At 33.4% G+C, this 22,959-nt stretch overlaps 1 protein-coding gene across 2 annotated transcripts in view; it reads left to right on the top strand.

Annotated features, from left to right (window-relative positions):
- The window catches only part of LINGO2 (leucine rich repeat and Ig domain containing 2), a 1,074,912-nt gene that overhangs the window by 693,775 nt on the left and 358,178 nt on the right, over positions 1 to 22,959 (top strand). For both annotated transcript variants that reach the window (XM_012721335.1, XM_004677707.2), the window contains exon 5: positions 5,097 to 5,188. The gene's annotated coding sequence lies outside the window, so the exon portion shown is untranslated. The remainder of the gene's footprint in view (positions 1 to 5,096; positions 5,189 to 22,959) is intronic.

The following is a 22,959-nucleotide window of genomic DNA, read 5'->3' as shown; positions in this document are numbered from 1 at the left end:
TTATTTCCTTAATTTCTTATGAGCATTTAATTGACTTATTTTGTTTGTGCTAGCTAGAACTTAATTCAAGGAATAAAATAAAATAATTTTTATCTGTTTAATTCAAATGTCGACAATATTAGTTGTGATGATGGGCTGGACTTGACTTGCCAAGAAAAACTATATAAAGTATATAACATTGTTTCCTCTGCCAATGATTCTATGCGTAATAGAATAAGAAAATCTAAATTATATTCCCAAATTCCAAGATAGGTGGTTGTTTAAACTCTGATAATCTAATGAATGAGCTAGCAATGGCTCATGCCAAATGGGAATTAAATGCCAAAAGAATGGGGTGAATTTAGTTTTTCTACTTTTTAATGAAGTTAATACATTCACTATATGTGTTCCTTTTACTAAAAAAGAAAATGACAGAAGGGTGGAACTGAAAATTCTATTGTTAATTCTGTTCTTTCTTTTAGCTACACTGCTAATTTGAAAAATGAAATGGATTATTTCTTTCACGGGGGATTTTCTTTCTTAATAAGAATCTATGTGTATAGTACTATGTAATAAAAAAAGAGCTCTAGGTAAAGCTCAATACTAATAATTTGTTCTTGCTTTTTACCTCTACTTACCTCCATAAATCTTCTGAGAGGTATAGAAAACAAAAGACATCATGAAAGAAAGATGATATTAATCAGCTCTCATGTATCTACCTACTTTATTAACTAATATTATTTCAGAAAGTCTGTAATTTAAGTAAGGCGACATATACTGCAGGAATAATGGAAGGGAGGAAGCAAATGAGAGGAAAAGAATGAGGAAGGCAGAAAAAAAAGGGAGAAAGATGTTGAAGAAAAATATTTGTGATGAAGGCCGGAGGAAAGAAAGGTGGGGGAATAGTTTGTGCTGTCATTTGATATGGTTTTAGGTATAGAGAAAACAATCTTCATATTATTTGTAAGCGTAAACACATTTCATATTCTGGTATCTGTGAGAGCATACAGAGTTCAAGAGTACTTATTATGATGTCCTCAAAGGTAAAAGACCCAGCAGATTATAGTTCAAAATCTTTATTTGCAGTGAAATATCCAATCGGTAAAAGATTTTTGTATAAACCAAATATTGTTTTGACATTGACCTATGTTCTAAAGCTATTATCTAGAACTTATACTTTGGTGAATGAATTGGTATCCTATTCTTGGTCTCCCTCCATATAGAAATTTAGGTGCAAAAATTCTATACAAATTTATTTAAGAGTTAACCCCAAGAATCATAGGAAGGACAGTAAGAAAGAGACAAAGAGAAGAAAAAAGACAGAAAAGGAGATAATATTAACCAACTTAGCTCTCCTGTTAACTATAACTAGTGCTGAATCTTGGTAGGACTCTGTAGGTAGCATGCATATCTTTTTCAAAGTCGCCCCACATAAGGGACAGAGGATATGTATATAACAACTGCCATTGGTCATTGTTTGACGATCATTGGAGGAGGAGAATAAGTGCTATTCCCTGACATCCTTGGTTTGTTATATTATATTAGAACACAGCAGTCTCTAAAGATTGAAGCTGAGCAGAGATGGAGTTGTTAGAAACTGTAAATAAGGTAGACTCTTCTCATATGGTAAAGCTGGTCTCAGAATATGACAATTGATTTTTGCCTTGCATTTCACCCTATGCCTATTTATCTTCCCTTTTATTACCAATCACTATCTTATCCCTTTTTAAGGATAAGTTCTTAAAAAGTCCTTTGTCCTTCCACCATACAAAGGACAAAGAAGCACTATAATATAGGTAGATAGATAGACACATATATATATGTATTCCTATGTGAGTGTGTCTGAGTGTGAGAGAGAGAATAACAAATCTAAAAGCAGACATTGGCTGCAAGACAATAATAGTGAGTGACTTAAAAACTCTACTTATATAAAACATAACCCTACTTAGAGATCAGTCAGACAGAAAAAGAACATAGAAATGATCATCTTAAATGAGAAATTGGACCAGAAGGGCCTACTAGACATTTATAAAGCAATATACAACAATAGTTAAGAACATTTTTGACTTATATGCTTACAATGGAACATTCTCCATCATAAAACACAAAGCAGTGTCAATGAATTTTGAAGATTAAAATTATATCAAGTATTTCCTCTGACCACAGTTTTATTAAACTAGAAATCAAACACCAAAAGGTAATAAAAACCTCTATACTGAACAAAAAAAAAATGCTGAATAATTTTTGAATAAATGAGGAAGTCAAAGCAGAAAAACTATAACTGAAGTCAAGTAATTCAAAATGTAGGACACAGCAAAAGTTAGTATGCACACACATATACAGAATATGGGTACACTCATATGAAAATCCATGTATGTGTCATGTTTATACATACACACACATACATGAAATAGAAGCACAAATGTTGGTGAAGGTATATAGAGAAAGGAAACATAGTACATTATTGGTGGGCATATAGACTGATCTATCCCCCTATGAAAATAATGTGGAAATTCCTCAAATATTAAAAATAAACATACTTTGTGACCCAGCAATTATACTCCTTGGTACCTATCTAATGTGTGAAAAAACACTAATAAATAAATATATGCATGGGTGTATGTACATGTGTGTGTACATACATATGTATGTATATGTTACACACACATATACACACATATACATATATACTGTTTCACCCTGTTTTTATTGTGGCACTATTTACAGCCTAACTCCTAACTGACCCACAGAAAGAGTGGATAAAGATACGGTTCATGTACACAATTAAATACCACTCAGCTGTCAAAAGAGATGAAATCTTGCCATTTTTTACAACATAGATGAACAGGAGGTCATTATGCTAAGTATAATAAGTCAGAAGGAGAAATATAAATACAGGATGAATTCATATTCAGAATTTAGAGAAACAAGACAAAGAAACTGACAGACATAAACCAAAACAAGCCCTAGAATATGAGTTGAATTGAGGCTACTAGAGGGGAAGAGTTGAGTGGCAATAAAGGTTTGAGGGAGAAAAGAAGAATATGAATGTTGGTCATACCTTTGTTTTTCTTGATATTAGTGTTAGTATAAGTACATTTCCTTTTCCATAAGGATACCATTTGAAGTTTTTAATGATTTGGCAACTGCAAAATACCACATCTTGAGTCAGAAGATCTGTAGGTTCTTGTCCTAGCGGTTCAGTCAACTAGCTTCGTATCCCACTGTAAGCCTCAGTTTATAAAATGATAAAATCACTTATACTGTTGAACTCCCAGGATACTATAAGAACTTAATGAAATAAAGTTGTTCTGTTAAGTACTGCTTTATTTTTTACCCTATTTCCTAGAATGTGAGTTTGTGCTTTTTTTTATTGCCATGTTCCCAGTGCCTATGATACTGTGCCTTATACCACCTACTTAATTCTACTTAATCATAAGATCTAACTTTTATTGGCAGTAAATCTGAGTCTTAGGTAAAGAAGCAAGAAAGAACTTTCTGATGAGATGAAACTATCCCATGTATTCATCAGTGTGGTAATTATTATTTAGATTTATAAATTTGGCAATTTATTGATTTTTACTATGAACTGTGTGAATTGCATTATTCATACATTATATCAATGAGAAACTGATCTGAAAGTAAAACTAGCTTTAATAAATAAGCAAACTGAAGATGAATTAGAATTATTCTGACAACTACCTATATCTATGTTTTAGTGTTTTTATGTGTCTGAGAGCCATATATTGTTGGATTAGTACCACCATATAGATTACTGTTCCATCTGTAACACAGATCTTTCTGACTTGTCAAGTGTATCGGACAGTGTTTTAAATTAATACTGCTAAGACACGAAGAGCAAAAAAGTTAAAAGCCTGAACTATGTTGATTTTTTAAATATACTTTGGCTACATTTGGAAGATTTTTTATATCACAAGTGTTTAATAGCAAAAGCATCATGATAATATCTCTGTTTATAAAAGTTTTAGTTCTGAAGACGCAAAGGTGTCTCCCATGCACATCTTCATTAGATTTTCCTTATCTGAGTGAAGTTAAAGTGTATTATCCCATTTTACAGAAGTAAAACTGGAGCACAGAAAGTTTTAGAAAATGTCAGATTTAATTTATGTGAAAATAAATGTTTTTCTATTCTGTGTATATATGTCAGCATTTTAGTAGTGAGAAAGCAAAGGAAGCTGTTCATAAACACCAAAGCTGAAAATATCAGCTATGCCATATCTTTATTTCATACTTTACAAATTGATACATAAAGTGACTTAACTAGATAATTACTAAATAATGCAAGGCTTCAGGGTAAACGATATTCGCATGGATGTGAATTAAGATTTCACAGTAGAATGCTCCTGCATTGTTATTTGCCAAAATATCTTAAACCTGTCTGTGCTGAAAGAAATATTTTCATTTTGTAATCACCTGCTGAATTTGAACAATGGGGAGGCTATTTGCTGACAATGTGCAGCAGCATTATGTGGTTTAAGGCAGTGATTGTGGATGCAGTGACCAGACGTAGAATGCAGCTCAGAAATTTACTAGCCAGACAATATTGGGCCATCTTGAAGAATTGTAAGTATTAAATAAATGTATAGGGAAAATACAAACATTTTCTGGCAGATAGTAGACATTCAAAAAAAATGGAAACTATTATTAGTAAACTGGCTCATCAAGCTATAAAAACTGAGTTTGATTCTAATAGAAATAGAAAACAGATTGCTCATTTAGAAGAGGTAGATTTTTTTCTCCAGATTACAGAAGTATTTTCCATGTGATTTATCAAATTAACTCAGGGAAATTTAGTAATGTTCCAAGTACTGACAGGAAGAAAGGGAATTAAGGGTGTGGAGCATGGCGCTAGTGATAGGTTAAGACTTCGTTTCATCCAGACTCAGAGATATATGGTAGCTCCATATATTACCCAAAATAATATTATTATTCAACTGAACAATAAAATACTAGATTTCTATTGAATTTTAAATAGTTTCTAGAATTTCCATGTGCAAAGTTGTAGATGCACTTACCAATTTTCTGTGATAGGTTTTCTCTTATTTTTGATTAATTGATTGGGAGAAGCTGAGATGTTTAATTTGTTTGTTCTCTAGGAAGATGACTAGATTCCCTGATGAGAGGTGCTGACTGTGGAATCTTCTAGACTATGGGGCAAAACTTTGAATGCTGATGTCTGGAAGTCCTGGTAAGTGGGATTGATGCTTCTATGACATGTTTGACATGCCTAAGAATCTGGAAACTTGTAAGACTGTACCTTTGTGTTAAGGTAAATAACCAACAGACCATCTTCACTTCAAAGAATAGTATGAACGTTTTGCCTTTCCTGGCATTTGACATTAAGTGTAGAAAAACAACAATCCCAAGAATTTTAGTGATCACAAACAGGCTCTCATGTATGCTGTGCAGACTGAGTTCATTCTACTTGAGTAAGCCAAACAACCTCTCAAGACAAGTGTACAGTTTAAAGTTGCTGCAATTTAATAACATTTCTAAATGAACTGCGAGAGAAAATGCAAATTATATTTGGATGAATTCACATTTGGCTCAGACATCAATGAATTACTACAGATAAAGTTCCAAGACATAAGAGCTTAATCTAAATGTACAAAAAGTTACAAGCAAATACACTAAATAGGCATGCCACCGATGAGAAATTATGTACAATCAAACTTATTAGTAACTACAGATATAAATTAAAATAAAAGTCCAATATAAGGTTGGCAAAGATTAAAAGTCTTATAAAGGTTGAGCAAAGATGTGGAACATGTAGGATTTTTAAAAGCTCATGGGTCAAACAAATGTGGAATACAGTTCATCTTAACATTGTAAAGTTGAACATATGCATACCTGATAACTCAGTAATTTCAGTCCTAGCTATAAGCCTATGGGAGTCTGTTATTTATGTGTTTGAGGACAACTGGATCAAATTACAAATGTATGAATGATAGCAACAGCATTGTTTATAGTGGCAAAAATGCTGGGAAATCCCAAATGCCCATCAACTGTAGAAGAGAGGGGAAATGTATATTCATAAAGCATAATAATATATAGCAAAGAGAGAATAAACTACAGCTGCACAAATCAACATGAATCTATCTTAGGGACATTATACTAAGAGACATAGCAAGTATAGTTACATAAAATTTAAAAGTAGGCAAAATAGGATATTACATTTGGGGGTATTAGTACAGTAGAGCTATAAAGTACAATGAGGGAATGATAAAAACTAAATTTGGTGTATGTGGTTTACCTTTGGAAGAGGGAAAGATAATAGCTATTAGCAACAGTGGACTTGCGAGGTCTTTAAAGTGATGTGTGTATTCTGTTACTACTGGGTAGTAGTTACATGCACTCACTAAATTGTAATTACTTTTTATAATTACCCTGACTGAATTTCAATATGTAATTAAAACTTATAAATTATAGATTAAAAACTCACCAAATAATATTATTCCCATACAAAGTATAAACACTTTATGTTTCCTTTATCTTTTTGAAATTAGCATAACTATATTGTTAATGATTTTTTCAAACATTCATACTTTTAAATTATTCTAAGAAATGCCATTCTTATCTAGAATAGTCTACTTTTGAACTTAGCTACTTCATGTTGAAGGATGCAAAGTTCTCATATATCTTACAAGGTACTGCTATGATACTTGCGTTAAGCAAAGTTGTTCCCAAAGACTATTAAGAGTGTTTATTTTAATTAAGTTGAAGGCCAACTGATTAAAGACATTGTAGACATTTTGCTAGTTGAAGAGACTGTTACTTCTTTTTTTTTTTTTAAGATTTATTTATTTATACATACAAGAACCGGGGTATAGACCAGAGGTGTGGGAGAGAGGATTTACCAGAGTCAGATCAGGAAATATAACAGGCAGACTGACTGAAATACACTGTGCAGGGGAGCAGCGGTTGAGAAAGGAGAAGTCTGCTGTGCCATGTGGTTCATCTCCTTGGCCAGGGATCCATTGAACTGGTGCTGAAGAGACTTCAGCTAGCTTCATAGTGCTGCACTTTAACACCTTGCACCACCAGGGAAGGCCCAGATATTGTCATTTCTTAACTGAACTTACAATGGCTAATTAAAAGTTTCCTTCAGTTTTAGAGTCATTCGTTAATCTGTATTTATGATCTTCCTTCATAATTATTTGGAATATGTATTTTAATAGTTATGAGTAACAAATGTATGTGCCGTATTAAGGTTACATGAAGAGGAAGAAGATGAAGAACACACACATACACTCAAATCCCTCTTTCTCAACTAGTTAGTATCTTTGAGTAGCAAATGAAGGGAATAACTGGAAAACTGGCTTCTGTCTAGTGTACCTCTGTCACAGCACACAGCAGAATTAAGCAGGATAAACTTGACAGCCTTTGATCTTTTTTGAGTACATGGCATGTCCTTTCCCTTTAAATGACAGTTACAATATATCTGATAAAATCTTTGCTAACAAATGCTTCCCAGGCAGTCAAAGAGATATTAGTCAGCAATGTGCAAGATTTCCAATATTAAAATGTAGCTTAGTTGGAAAAAAAGATACTTTGTGCTTTTTGATATTCCTCTCAAAGGTAATTATCTGCTGCTATCATGTTTGAGTTCCCAGAAGGCCTAGAACTGTACTATTTTATTAATGATGTTCTGTAAGAAGACATATATTGGATTGTGTTATTTCATTAAAAATAAAGTCCACATGGTTGCCAAAGAGAGGTAGATTTCCTTCATAAATCCTACAGTTATTCCTCTTTTCTCTGTGGGTTCATTTTCATTTGACTTCTTGGATTCTGTGGGTAAGACTTGCTGTGGTTATCTAGAAAGGTATGCTAATAAAATACATGCCTATATATTTTTCTATGAGTATATCCTGTACTTTATGGAAACACAATTCACAGAGGATTTAGTACATTTGAGACTTACAGGGCTTGATTATATTTTGAATATTTATCTTTTGTTCACTTCATTTCCTTCTGCTTCATAATTTTCCCTAAGCTACACGTAGCTTCTTCCGAGTCACAAAGCCTAATTTTATTTGCCTAGGCAGTGAAAAACAGCATCATGGAGCATAACAGTATTTGTATTTCTCCACATTTCTTAACTCAGTGTAGAGGCATGAAGATGCATACAGCATTCCTTCCCAGATCCAACTGTTAATTTTGAGTTCTCCTTATCAAATTAACTTCTACTTGAATTATACCTGTATAACTTTTCATATCTGTGAAAAAACTGAATCAGTCTAGGTAAGTCAGGTGAATTTTAAATCACTTCAGGTAGGTTAATTATGATCTAGCAGGAATAGCGAAGCAGATGAAGTAAATGGTATTAGCCTAGAGATTCTGAACACTTAGTTTAAGACAATGGAAGAAAGGCAATGGTTCATTTAAAAGTTGCCTTTATTTACTCATCTATTCTTGGGCACTTAGATTGCCTTTATAACTTTTCTATTATGAATAATACTACAATAAACATAGGAATGTATGTATTGTTTTTCATTCATGTTTTGCATTGTTCCAGTATTTAACCAAAAGAGGAATCATGGGACCATATATTAGATCTCCATACTGTTTTCAACAGGGGCTGGACAAGCCTACCTTCCCACCAAGGCTCCTTTTCTCTACATCCTCACCATCACATGCTGTTTCTGTTCTTGTTGATATGGGCCATTTCCACAGGTGTGAGGTGGTATCTTATTGTGGTTTTTGTTTGAAATTTCCTAATTATAAATGATGTTGAACATGGATTTCATATGTGTGTTAGCCATCTGTATATCCTCTTTAGTGAAATGTCTATTTACCTCTTTTGCCCATTTTTGATGAGTTGTTTTCTTGTGTGAATTCTTTGTAGATTTGTATATTAGCCCATTGTCAGGTATATAATATGTAAATATTTTCATTCATTTAGTAACATAACTTTTTTTTTTGGGGGGGGGTTTAAAGATAGTTTCTTTCTTGCAGAGTTTTTAACTTTGATATAGTCTCATTTGTATGTTTTGCATTTTCTCCTTGGCATTGTATTTGATTCTCCCCAAAATTCACAAAAACAAATATAGAAAGGGAACAGAAAAATACAACCAAAATCAAACTCTTGAAATTAGACTGCCGAACTGAAACTACCAAAAAGGAGGGAAGACAGTAGGAAGAGAGGGGGAATTTGAGTTCTAATGGATATAGTGGATTATAGGAGCTTTTTTGGTCAGTATGGTATAACATACATTTGTAGATTTATAAAAAATAACAGTGTTTCAAACCAATGTTACCTCAATATTTTTTAAATGACCCTAGAGCATGTTATTTCATGAAACCAAAAGAGGACAACCTTCAAGAACATGTAAATAGACTTCTTCTTCACTCAAGAACCCAACACCTAACTTGGTGCACCACATATAAGAATTTACTAGTATTTAGTGAATGAAAGAGAAATTAATAGGAAGAATTATACAGTGTCAAGGAAACAAGAATCAGACTAACTGTAGTATTGTAATATTCAGTAGAAAAAAGTATAGTGCTATTTTTTTAAGGATTTATTTATTTATGCATACAGAACTGGGGTACAGGCCAGAGGTGCAGTGGCAGTGAGAAGATTCACCAGAGACAGAAAGGGGAGCAAAACAGGCAGATCAATGAAGTACACTGCTGAGAGGAGCAGTGGGCGGGTCAGGAGAGGTCTGCCACGCCATGTGGATCACCTCAGGGGTTGGAGATCTAACTCATGCTGAAGTGCCTTTAGCTTCTTAGTGCTTAGCTTTAACCCGCTGAGCCACCAGGTAGGGCCCTGGGGTGCTATTTTTAAGGTATTTATAAGAACGCTTAGACCTGGTATTTAAATATGAAGACATGGGCCTCCCTGGTGGTGCAGGGGTTAAATTCTCAGTGCTATCAACATATTCCCACCTGCAGTGCTCTGAGTGTGCTCCCTGGCCAGGAAGCTGACCCACCCTGCCCAGTAGACCTCTCCTACCTTATCCTCTTCTCCCCTTAGCAGTATTATTTCAGTACATCTATTTGTTCTGTTGCCTACTTTTTGCTGGTGAATCCTCTTACCTCCCCCACCTTTCACCTCTGTCCTGGCTCTTGTATGCATAAATAAGTAAAATAAATCTTAAAAAAAAAATGAAGACATGGTATTTTTTATTATACAAAGCCTTTAAAGCTCTGTCAAAGACCTAGACTGAAAACAGTTTGCATAATCTATTTAAATGAGAAAATAGCTGAATCGGAGAAGATATTGTGGAAATAAATGATATTTTTTTTTAGATTTATTTATTTATTCATACAGAACTGGGGTACAAGCCAGAGATGCAGAGGGTAAGAGGATTCACCAGAGGCAGAACAGGGAGCAGAACAGGCAGATCAACGAAGTATACTGCTGAGGGGAGCAGCGGGAGGGCCAGGAGAGGTCTGCCTTGCCATGTGGAACTCCTCGGGGCAGGCAGGATTCGAACTCATGCGGTAGTGGCTTTAGCTTCTCAGTGCTGTGCTTTAACCCACTGTGCCACCAGGGAGGGCCCTGATTTTAATTTTTTAAGCACAAAGAAAAATCCAAAGCATATCTAAATACTAAACTAAAAGTCTAGAAAGATAATACCTTCATAATGCTAAAAGTAAAGTCCAAATAATAGTTCCAGAGATGTTTTTGAGAAGTAGAATTAGTAGATATGATATGTACTATATTTATTTTAAAAATAATAGAAAATAAAGTGAGTGGATTATTGTTTTAAAAAATACAGGAAATATATATAAATCAATAATTTTTAAAAACAAAGTAAGAAAAATATATTGAAATTACTTAAAATGTAGAAAGTGACCCAAATATACCAATAACTGTAATAAAATTCTAACTAAAACTAAGCTCCAATGATTAACTACAATGTTTTTTTAGTTAATATAGAGAGATAGTGTAATTTCAATTTACTAATAACAATGTAAACCAATGTTAGTAAAAAATTAAATATAAGCTAAAACAGTGCAGAAAAAACTAAAACCTACATCATGCACATATACACACATTCAGATAAACTGTACCATTGTGATAACTCTATGTAAAATAGAAAGGAAAAGAAATACTAACTGTAAAATTCAGGATGCTCTTTGCCTGTGAAGATAGGTTGATATATTTGGGTATGAGGATTGCAAAGGCACATACTTTTAATTTCCTATTTTTTTAACAGAGGGTTTTCTTATTACATTAATAAAATTCTATTTCAAGATAGAATTTTCAGGTGTTCTAACTATAGTTTGCAGTAGAAATCAATAGTATAGTTCTCGAACACTAAGATTTACAAATGTCCATATGTGTTACATTGTATAATGTTTTATTATAGTGAATATGAAAACTTGTAAAAGGTTTTTTATATGTGGAATTTTGATCTTATGTCTTATAACCTTATTTTATATATTAGCATAAGGCCACAGGTTATTCTACCTCAGATTCTTTTATTGCAAGAATTCTAGTCAAACCTAGAGGCTGCAGGTGAGGTGGAAGAAAAGGCTTTTACAAAACAGATGTATTTTCCAATTCAGAGCTTCCTTATATTAAAGTCCCTGTTTAATTAATTTCATACAATATTATCTGGTTGACTTACTCACTCTCTCTAAGCACCTCTGGGAATATCTGAAATATTGTACAGATGCTCTCACAGAGAATTACATTACTAAGTGTCATTAGCATAAATCAACGTTCAACATTAATTTACTGGTTGGGGCTTGGAGGTGGAAAATCCCTCTTTTTTTTCTCTCCATCCTAATTCCTATCTATGATACTTGTTTCATGTGTTGAGAGATTCTCTGTATGGACTAACTCCTTCCAGGCTGAAATTCCCTGAAGAGCTTACTTCCCACTCTCTGGAATCATAGCTTTTCCCATTAGAATTTATTGACTTGGAGATGTTAGGCTTTTCAGAGACTGTCATCCAGTCAGTCTGCAGACTTCCTTTCCAAAAACATGTCCCATACTATATGTTCATTCATCACAGATTAAGGAAAGAAGGAGAAAGCATGCCAGATAGAGAATGGGCTATATATAAAGAGAAGAGAAAAGGCAGAGAAATGGGATCTTACACACATACCCACAAACACAGTGCATCTGTAGGATTTACAAATGAGAGTATGAGTGATCTAAGGTTGATGGAGGTCTCCCCAAAACAGGTCTTAAATGTACAGTAGTGAAAAATATTCATCCTATAAGTGATATACAATTTTCAAGATTAGAATTTAAAGATTAAGACTAAATTTAAAGATTTTAACCAGGGGACTCTGTTCTGGATTGGACTTGAGGAAGACCATCTTTATAGCAAGGTAGAAGATTCCACTTCCACAACTTCCACCTTTTACATAGGATGCTTTTTATTTTAGTTGTCATGTATGTTATTCTTTTAATTTTCCTGTATGTCATGAATCTGCACAAATCCAATTTGGAAAAAAAAAAGGGGATAGGAGAAAATCATGATAATATTTATTTGGTGATTCCAATGTATTAATCATTTTAGTTGCAAGTTTTTTTTTTATGTAATCTTCATAGCCTAGAGAGATAAATACTACTATTTACCACCCCCATTATATAGGAAAAGAGCATAAGGCCTAGGAGGAAAATAGCTTATCAAAGATCACACAGCCAATTGAAAAGCCTTATCAAGGCTATCTAAAAACAGAGCAAGTAACATTAACCACAATGCTTCAGTACTTTTGAATGTACACTCTGGCTTGTAGAACTTAATTATAGCATTCCTAAATGAGAATTTTAGGTGTGGGAGAGCTGTGTATGAGCCCCTTGAGATTCCAGGCTTTGCTCTGAAAATTGTTGATATACAACATAGAAATATAAAATGTGTTTACTTTGGAATTCAACTAAATCTCCCTGGGACATTATCTCTGTTCTTAATAAAAATGAACACCTATTAAAAATCTATAAGGTGTTGTAGGTGGTTAACTAAACTCACTTAATACATAATTTATTGATGTGATTGTTTTACAGAAAACATATCTAATGAATTATTTCATGTGAATCTTTTCACTTGAATAATTTCATGTGAGAACATCTTTATCTCAATTCTAAACATTTGAGATATTCTAATAATGCTTTCATATTTTGAGTGTCACAAATGATGAATGCAACTAGTTGAGATAACTTAATAATCAATATTATTAAAGAAAGAAATGGAATGATACCTATTATATGCTTTACAAAAGCTAGACACAATCTGTATATTATCACAATTCTCATAACAAGAAGTAGGTTCATTATTGTCATTTTATGGATAAAGAAATTGAGTCTCAGAGAATATATGGGATTTGCACAGTATTTCCCAGATATTTTGTAGGAATACCAAGATCCACCCTAACTGTGTCTGACTATCTGACTAGTTTTTGCCACAGTTAGATAGATAGTCATATAATATGCACATAAGAAGTATACAAACATCCTGAGTATTTCAGCAGAAAAAAAAAACATTAAAAATACATACTTTAAATGATGATCTGAGCCTGTTACCTCACAGGATAGCATTCCAATTATTTGGTCAAAAATCTTCCCAAAATTTACAGTTTTTTACTTATTCTCTTAAATATTGATCCCAATAAGGATGGGGTATACTGTGTTCCTTTGAGCCCCATACAATGGAAGCCTCTAACACTGAGAAAAAACACTCTCAAAGAGACCTGTATTCATTCCATTCCTTATTCCTGAACTCCATTCTTTATTATTATTATTATTATTATTATTATTATTATATTATTTTGCATTAAGGAAACACTGATTTACAGCACAGCATGATTTGGGTATATAGGTTCACCCCTCTTCAGGAAGCTGTGACCATCCTATGAATACCACTAAAGCATTCATAATCCTTCACCATAGTATATTGGACCTTAGCTCATGTCACCTTCACCTCTACCTTTTTCTTGTAGTCTCCATTGTGCAGTCATATTTCTAGAGAGTGTTTGGGTTATCTGTATTTGGTCTTGTTTTATTTCTTTATATTTCACATATAAGTGAAATAATTTGGTATTTATCTTTCTTCTGATTTATTTTACTTAACATAATCCCCTCCAATTCCATTATGTTGTCACAAATGTTAAGATTTTATCTTTTTTTGATAACTGTAATGTTCTATGTGTGTACACACATCTTCTTTTCCACTCATCTTTCCTTGAGCATTTAGGTTTCTTCTATAGCTTGACATAGTACTGCAATGAAATAGGCACATGCACATTCCTTTGAATTAGTAGTGTTTTGTTATGTTTTTGCATCTTCTATATAGAGCAAGAGTGGGGTTGCTGCATCATGTGATAGATCTATTTTTAATATTTTGAGAAATATACATACTGTTTTCCATAGAAGTGGAACAGCCTACATCCCCATCTCCAGCATACTAATTTTATACCCATTTTTTTTTTTTACTACACTATTGGTTTTCTTGCTTTTGAGTTGTGTGAATTCTTGCTGTTGAGTTGGGTGAATTCTTTGTATATCTTGAATTTTAACCTCTATTGGATATATGAATAAAAATATTATCTTCCACTTAATAAGGTATATTCTTTTTTAATGACAGCTCATCTTACTAATTTGATATTTACTTATTATTTCTTTTGTTTCTCTTGCCATTGTAGTTGATTTTCTAAAGGCATCTATAAAGTCAATGCCAAGTGCTGCTTCTATTTTTTCTTCTAGGTATTTTAATGTATTCACATCTTGTGTCCAAGCCTTTAATAAACTATGAGATAATTTTTGTATATGTTGTGAGGTAGCGGTCTAGTTTCATTCTTTTACATGTGACCGCTCAGTTTTCCCAAGGCCATTTGTTTAATAGACTCTCCTTTCTTCACTGCATACTCTTGACCCCTATGTCATAAACAAAATATCTATGAAAGTGATTTCTGGACTCTCAATTCTATTCTTCTTGTCTGTTTTTTTTTTAATTCTTATTATTATAGCTTTGTAATACAGTTTAATGTCTGGAAATGTAGATACTGACATTCATCATTTTTGTCAGCAGTGCTTTGGTTATTCAGGATCTTTAGTAATTGCACATAAATTTTACTATTTTTTGTCCTATTTCCTTGAAGTATGATACTGAAACTTTGATAGGGATTACATTGAATTTGTATATTGCTTTGGATAGGATAGCCATTTTAACAATGCTAATTCCTCTAATCCATAAATAAGGAATATATTTACCTTTTTGTATCTTCTATTTCTTTTCTTAAAGATTTATAGAAGAACTGGGGATTATGAAAAGGGTATGGGGGAACAGGATTCAACCAAGACAAAGTGGGGGAGAACAGGTGGATTTTCTGAAATACAATGCTAAAAGGAACAGCAGATAAGACAGAAATCTGCTGTGCCATATGTGGGTTAGCAATCTGCTAGGGATTGAATTCAGGCCATGGCAATGAGAGCGTGATAGCACTGAAACTTAACCCCTATGCCACCAGAGAGGCCCTCTTCTGTTTATTTTAACATTATCTTATTCTTCTGTTGTACATATCTTTCAATTTTTTTTTGTTAAGTAAATTCCCAGATATTTAATTCATTTTAAAATGATTATAAATGAGGATTTTTTTCTTGATTTCCTTCTATTTAGTATATTGTTTGCATAAGGCAAAGCAACTGATGTTTATATATTGATATTATATCCTGTAACTTATTGTACTGATTTATACTCTGGTATCAAAAGGAGACAAAGATATCATAAAACAGAAAACTACAGACTTGTATCCCTGAGGAACTTAAATGCAAAATTCCTCAAGGAAACTATAGCAAAATGAGTTCAATAGTATGTTAAAAGGATCAAACATCATGACCATATGGCATTTATTCCAGGTATGCAATAATGGTTCAATATCTATAAATCAATCAATATAATTCACCACATTAATGAAAAGAAAGATAAAGTCCTTATCATTATATCAGTAGATGCAGAGAAGCCACTTAGCAAGATATGACATTCAGCTATAACAAAGACTCTTAAGAAATGAGAATAACAGTAACATGCCTCAACATAGTAAAGGCCATGCATGCCATACTCACAGTTACTATCATACCCAATGGTAAAAAACTGAAAATGTTTCCTCTAAGATCAAGTACATGACAAGAATACTAGCATAATTACTATCGTTTAAGATAGTATTAGAAAACCTAGCTGGAGCAATTAGATGATAGAAAGATATAAAAGGAAACCATTAGAGGGGAAAAAAACTATCACTATTTGCAGAAGTCATGATAATATTTATAAAAAGTCCCAGAGACTCCTGATTCCTGTTCTTCCACAGTTGCCATGATTTGAACATGTCCTGTTTATATGTAACTTCAAGCCTATACTGACTTTATTGTATCTTTCATTTCTTATCATTCTACATGTTACTAAAACTGATATTCCTGAATTTTACTTGGTTTATACTACCCATTTAGAAAATAATTTATCACTTCTTATTATCTGAAATAACCTGAAAAGTATTAAGCCTGACGGATTATCCTTCACAAAATTGTGTTTTTGTTCTATCCAGATATGTCTTCTGTTTACTTTTCTGCTTATTCCATATATGTTTAACCTACTTGAGTAGTCTTAATTTCCTGATCATTTACCTTGACTCTTCTCCATGTCTAAAGGAACCCCACCCTCTGCTTCTCCAGCCATTGCCATTTACCAGTTTTCAAGGTCTGTCCCCCATCAGCTTACAATTTTAAAGAATCTTGCAATTGAAAGTGAATTTTGAAGTCATTAAGTACAATAGTTTGTTTCATGATTTGCTCCCCTCTGAAATTTCATTAGCTGTCACTTAGTTCATGTTTTCTGGCAGGGAATTTGACATGTAGGCTAGACTGAACTTTAGCTATATATTCAGTATTTGAAGAACAGTATACATGTCTGGAATGTATTTGCTAAATGAATGAATAAATGTTTATATCTTAATTCCAGAGTCACCAAACTTTTTCTGTTATTAATCATATAGTACATACTGTTATTATTTTATGGATTGTATGTCTCTGTCACAATTTCCATTGTAGCAGGAAAGCTTACATAAACAATAAATAAATAGTTGGCCAAATTTGGTAGATTAGCTGATGACTTCTATCTTGAGGCAATTCAAAGCATCTTGAAACAGTTTTTAGGATTTTTCCTCATGTTATTTCAAATATCTCAAGCTAAAAACTTATAACACCTATTTCATGTGTTTCAAAGCAACTACCATGCTTCCTATGACAATGTTAATTTCTTCAGTCAGTTCTCATATTATTATAACTTTTTTCCACTACCTTAGCCTTTCTTTCATATTACTTTCAATTTGTTTGTGGTTCTCATGAAATCTAGTATCCAAAATAAAAAGCAACACTCCTTATTGATATAACAACTGAAAAGCAAAACAGATCATTTCCTACCTTCTTTCATATACTACAGGTATAAAAATACTAAAGCCTTAAATAGATTAGGGTAGGAGGAAGCTATATCACAGTGTCTGTTGATTCATAAGTCATATTTCAACAATCCATTCTTATCTAAACCATTCTATATAAAGAAATGTTGGGGGAGCAAATTACATAATCTAATATTTCTGAGAAAATAATCCATGTTTTTAGTATCCTGATTTTAACTTTATTTTAAAATACTGAATGATATTAAGGAATAGCTTAAAACCATTAAAGTAGATAATATGATCCTCATCAAGTGTATCATGTTAACTTCAATTCATCACTCCTTTTACTTGTGATTTTTGTTCCATCCAGTTCTTCTAATGTATCTACTCAAGCATGTACATAGTCAGTCTAAGATATTTGAGTCCTTACTTATGTCAGTTATTTTATCCAACATGGAAATGTTGGGTAATGAATTATAGCAGACACATCTCTCTTGCATGAAATTTATAGTCTGCCATAATACCAGACCACAAAGGTACCGTGTGTCTTCTGAACAATCAACATAAATTTCATATTTCCTTCTATTGTGTGTTATACTTAAGATCTCTCTCACTTATCCAGATGTAGAATCATTTCATTTAACTTTCCATATGCTCCCTGACATTTGAGTTTACAATTGCCTTTAAGTCCTTTCCATCCAAGATTTTTTTTTTTTTTCCAAATACTCCTTTTACTCTCTTTAAGGGATACTGGCTTGCACATTTTCATTAGCCTTCCTTCCTCAAATTGCATCCCCTTCCTCTCCTAACTTGCCTCTTGAGATTACCTTATAGCTCAAATTGTCAAGTTGCAAGTAAAATGTTGCCCTGAAATAGAAAACTAGTTGAAACCAGAATAGTCTGAAAACTGCCTCCTGTTTCTTCATTCACTTTTTAACCATACCACTCTGCTTTACAAGAATGGTAGAAAAGCTTGGTTTTCAAATTAGTTAACATGGGCTTCATTTTCCAGCCCCATCAATAAAACCTCACAAAGCAACAAACACATCTGCCTTCACTTTCTTGTAGATGGCACCTCAGCATTTGTCATCTCAGAAACATTTCCCTAGAGGTATGTTAACACCAGCTTCTTTAAAATTAACCCTACATATTATGACATAATCACAAACCATCTTCGTTATTTAACTTAAAATGAAGGATATTTAATGCTCATTTAAAAACTCATCAGAATAAAATTCTTACCTAAGTTTCCATTCTTATAAACTCTGTTCTGGAGAATCCATTGCATTATGAAAACAAACAAAATCTTGCCCTTATATTGTCCTCGTTTGTTTGTTTACTTTTTGGTATGTACTGTCATTATGTAAATATAATATAATGTGGCACTATCTGCACTAGTAGTCACTCAGTTATAACTATTCTTTTTTTATCATGTGCAACAATAACCTTCTAGACTCCAAGAATATTACCTACTAAAAACTAGGGAAGCATTGGCTAATGCCAGATATACTGATTTGCTAGTGGAGGTAACTTCCTTGCAAGTAAGCCATATACATCTTTGCGTCTTCCATGACCACAATTATTGTGGTTGATGAACCAAATAAATATATGTTGCTGTCTTTCTGAATTTTGCAGATTTGCATGTCAATGATTCTGCTAAATAGTGACTAAACCCCAGAATAAATTTAGAAAGTCTGATTATTCATATTTCTATAGTTTGATCAATCAGAATCACTAATGGTCTAATAAGAGTGTTTCTAGAGATCTGGAGGAATTATAGCTCCCGATGTAGTGCAAAACCTATGGTTCCTTGGTAGAAAGTTCTAGTCAATGAATTCATGCTCACAGTATTTTGCATGTTCCTTGTTTGGTCTGATGGACCCAAATCCCACATGGGAAATACAGCACAATTCCATTACTAATTTTATAAGCTGTCTGAAACTGAGAAGTCTTGAATATTATTATATTATTTTTCTAGAAAATGATATGATGAAAGTATTGCTTTATGTTTTGAAAATATTAAACATAAATAGTGATTTGATCCAAATGACCTTGAACTTAGTCTTGAAATAAATGTCAATAGGCTATGTGTGTGTGTGTATATATGTGTGTGTGTACATGCATGTGCACACATGTGTGTATTTGTGTATCACTCTACATATGTGTGTATACCTCCCTTTCTCTCTTTCTATGTATGTACCTATTCTGGTTACCACAAATTGAACTCTATCACATTTTTATGATATAAATCTCCCCCAAATAAAATCACCCCTCAAAGTGGTATAAATAATGTTTTGCCCACTAACTGGACAGGTAAAAGAGAAAACTGAAGCCAGTAGATTTTCCTTGATGTATAACAACTATTTTCTGCAACATGGAGGCCAGGTTAAATGTTTCTTGGAATGTTCCTGTATCAATTTCCTGGTAGGATAAATTTCTCTAATAATTTGTGTTACAATATGAAGCCTCTAATGCGATAGAGTGGTGTGATGGTATGATTAAACCAATGATGCCACCTATACTTAAATAGAATAGTATAATGATTTGATATAGAACTAAGAGTTGGTAACTCTACTAAAAGAATTGGTGATGCAGTGGGAAGAGGTATAATAATTTCCAGACAAGAGACTAAAGAGAGATGATGACCACTGAGTTGTAATGTTCACTCATCGTAAAATCCAAATAACATTCTCTTTAAGCTGTAAGGAATTAGGTAACTTCTGTGGCAAGTTTTTAAAGGCTGCCTGAAGTAATATTTTACTGGACTATAAATTGTTCTGATTACATTTCATGCATGAGAAAACCTTTATATTTACAGCAGAAAATGTAAGCCTTTGTTCCATAACTAATCTTTTAAGTTTTATGACATTGAGATTTCTTGGATTTTTTCCCCTAGAAAATGGCATGATTAAAGTATCATTTTGTTCTTAATTGCACTTTAATCCTTAAAATACAATTAAGGATTTTGGTCAAACTAACCATGAAATCAGTCTTGAAATATATTTTATAGTATGTGTATCAATACATATGTAGGTATATTTAATATTATTATAAGTCTGTATGTGTGTATATGTGTGTGTGTGTGTGTGTATATATATATATATATATAGAGAGAGAGAGAGAGAGAGAGAGATAAGTTTTCTTATGAATTGCTAGATGTATAAGTACATTCATTAGGTAAGAATTCCAATGACAATATAATTGTAGAAATTGTGTAACACTGAAGATTTTTTTCTTACTTAACAGAACATGCTTAAACATTATTGATTTTATAGACTGCCTAGACAAAAAAAAATAAATAAGATTAAATTGAAATTTATGAGAGACAGGAAGATATAATGGATAGGGTATGGACCTTATAATCAGTCATTTCTGTTTTCAACTCTCAGTTCCATGTCTTTTGAGTTTTGTAACTTTGCCTTTGGTCAGCTTTCCTGAGGATCTGAGAAGGAGGTTCTTATGCAGAACGTTGTTGACATGAGTGCATAGAATCCGTATCACTATAGTTGTTCCAAACAGAGAGAAAGGGCCCTCTTTGATGGAAGGAGGAATTTTCCAGAGTAGTCAGAGGTGAACCATTTGTAGCCAACACTTGAGACAGCTTGTGGAATAAGTCAGTGCCATCTCAGAAGGGGAATCTGGATGATGTCCTATAGTAGTTATTCTGTCCATTATGACACTTGGCTCTTTTAGCTTCATATGATAATTTTAATCTATCTGGACATAACTCCTTAAAGAGTCTTGTCAAAATCACAAAGAGGAAGATCATCAGAACCCTCTCATGCAGTAGAGTGGTGTGATTATATGATTAAACCAATGAAGCCACCTATATTTAAATAAGGCAGTATAATGATTTGATACAGAATTAAGTATTGCCTCATCAGGGCAGCTAGTATCAATGTCACAACTTATTCCTTTTTTTTTTTTCTCTTTTATCTTCTAGACTACTCTTTTTAAAATCCACTCATCCTAGGTCAGAACCTCTATTGATATATGTGGCTTACAGTAAGAGGTGGCAGAGGAGTCTGAAACCCTCCTCATCAATTCCTTCTTAGGGCCTGGCTACTGAACCGGCTCATCCATTTACTATTAAAAAAAAAAAAAAAAGACAATAAAATACTACTTGGTGAACTACTTGGATACCAGGAATTCTTCACTTCCCTAAGTGTAACAGCCCTGCCCCTTAATGATCAATTTACTTTTGCTAGTATGCCAAACTTCTGGAACAAATGTTTGAAATAATTGGGTCTTAACGTTTCATGCATACTCTATGTATCCCCTCATGGAAGAATTCTCCCTTTGAAAATCAGAATCTCTAGATCCAGGAGGGAAGAGGACACACAAATCCCCCAATTTGGTCACTAGGAATGACACTAATTTTAAACACTCCTATTTTCTTTGCTTGATTCCCATGCCTATATATTCCGTTGTGATGAATTATACAAAAGAATGGTCAAAGATTGGGAGTGTTTGCCACATCCTTTAGCTAGCACCCTAACATGGTAGTTTATCATCTAGCATGCAACAAACAAGTGGGTGCTTTAGCTGCAACAGCCACGCAGCTTTTCCATCGGTCTTGAGGTCAACAACTCTGGGTCGTGCATAATGTATAAGATTAAGTGGTTCTTGTTATTATGTATATTATGTATCCACTGTTGAAATCTAGCATATTTTCTTTGGCCTGAGTTGATATCATGTAGCATCATATACTGATGTATAAAGCATTCTATAAGTCTGTACGTCCTCCAATCATGGTGTAGAACAAGAGCTTGTAGACAAGTTAGCAAACCCTTATGTGGAGTTTGTTTCACTTCTAATCAAATTGAATCATTGCTCTTTCCAAGGAGGAAAGGGACCAATGTCACAGTCAGCTTTTCCATCAAGTGCCTGGTTTGTCTCCCTAAGGGACTGCACTGAAATTGAGGTTCTTGTTGCTATCAGTTTGGATAGCTCATTAACCTTCCTATGTGTGGGAAGACAGAAATAGACATGCATTTTTATGTAACTGTGTGGCCTACATGTAACAGATGGGTTCTACTGGAAGAACAAATGGCAGGTTATTCTAAGGCTGAAAAAAAAAATACAGTGGGAGAATAGAACTTCTTGGGCAGGGTAATAAAAATATTATGAAGCTGAAAGAGAACCAAAAACACACCCTGGAAGTACTCACACTGCATAAGATGGTAAGCCAGTGGCTAGAATGTAGTCTACTAAAAACTCTATGTTTTTATTCTTATCTTTTTTATTTGCTCTTATTTTCTGATTTCTTTTAAATCTTAACCTCTTTTTGATCAACACGAGCCAAACTACCAACTTAAAAGAACAAAACTCAACTTGGGAAAATAAATTACTATAATGAGCCTCATTTTCCTCATTTATAAAATTAAGTAAAAAAACCTATCATGTAGTTTTATGGGATTTAAACTTTTTTTTAAAGATTTATTTATTTATTCATACAGAACTGGGGTACAGGCCAGAGTTGCAGGGGCAGTGAGAGGACTCACCAGAGACAGAGTGGGGGGCAGAGCAGGCAGATCAACGAAGTACACTGCTGAGGGGAGCAGCGGGCGGGTCAGGAGAGGTCTGCCACACCATGTGGTCACCTCC

Source organism: Condylura cristata, unplaced genomic scaffold, assembly GCF_000260355.1.
Source record: "Condylura cristata isolate star-nosed mole 26May11 unplaced genomic scaffold, ConCri1.0 scaffold00006, whole genome shotgun sequence".
NCBI lineage: Eukaryota > Metazoa > Chordata > Mammalia > Eulipotyphla > Talpidae > Condylura > Condylura cristata.
The sequence above is the reverse complement of the archived record's forward strand: the minus strand, read 5'-3'. Positions and strand labels throughout refer to the sequence as shown.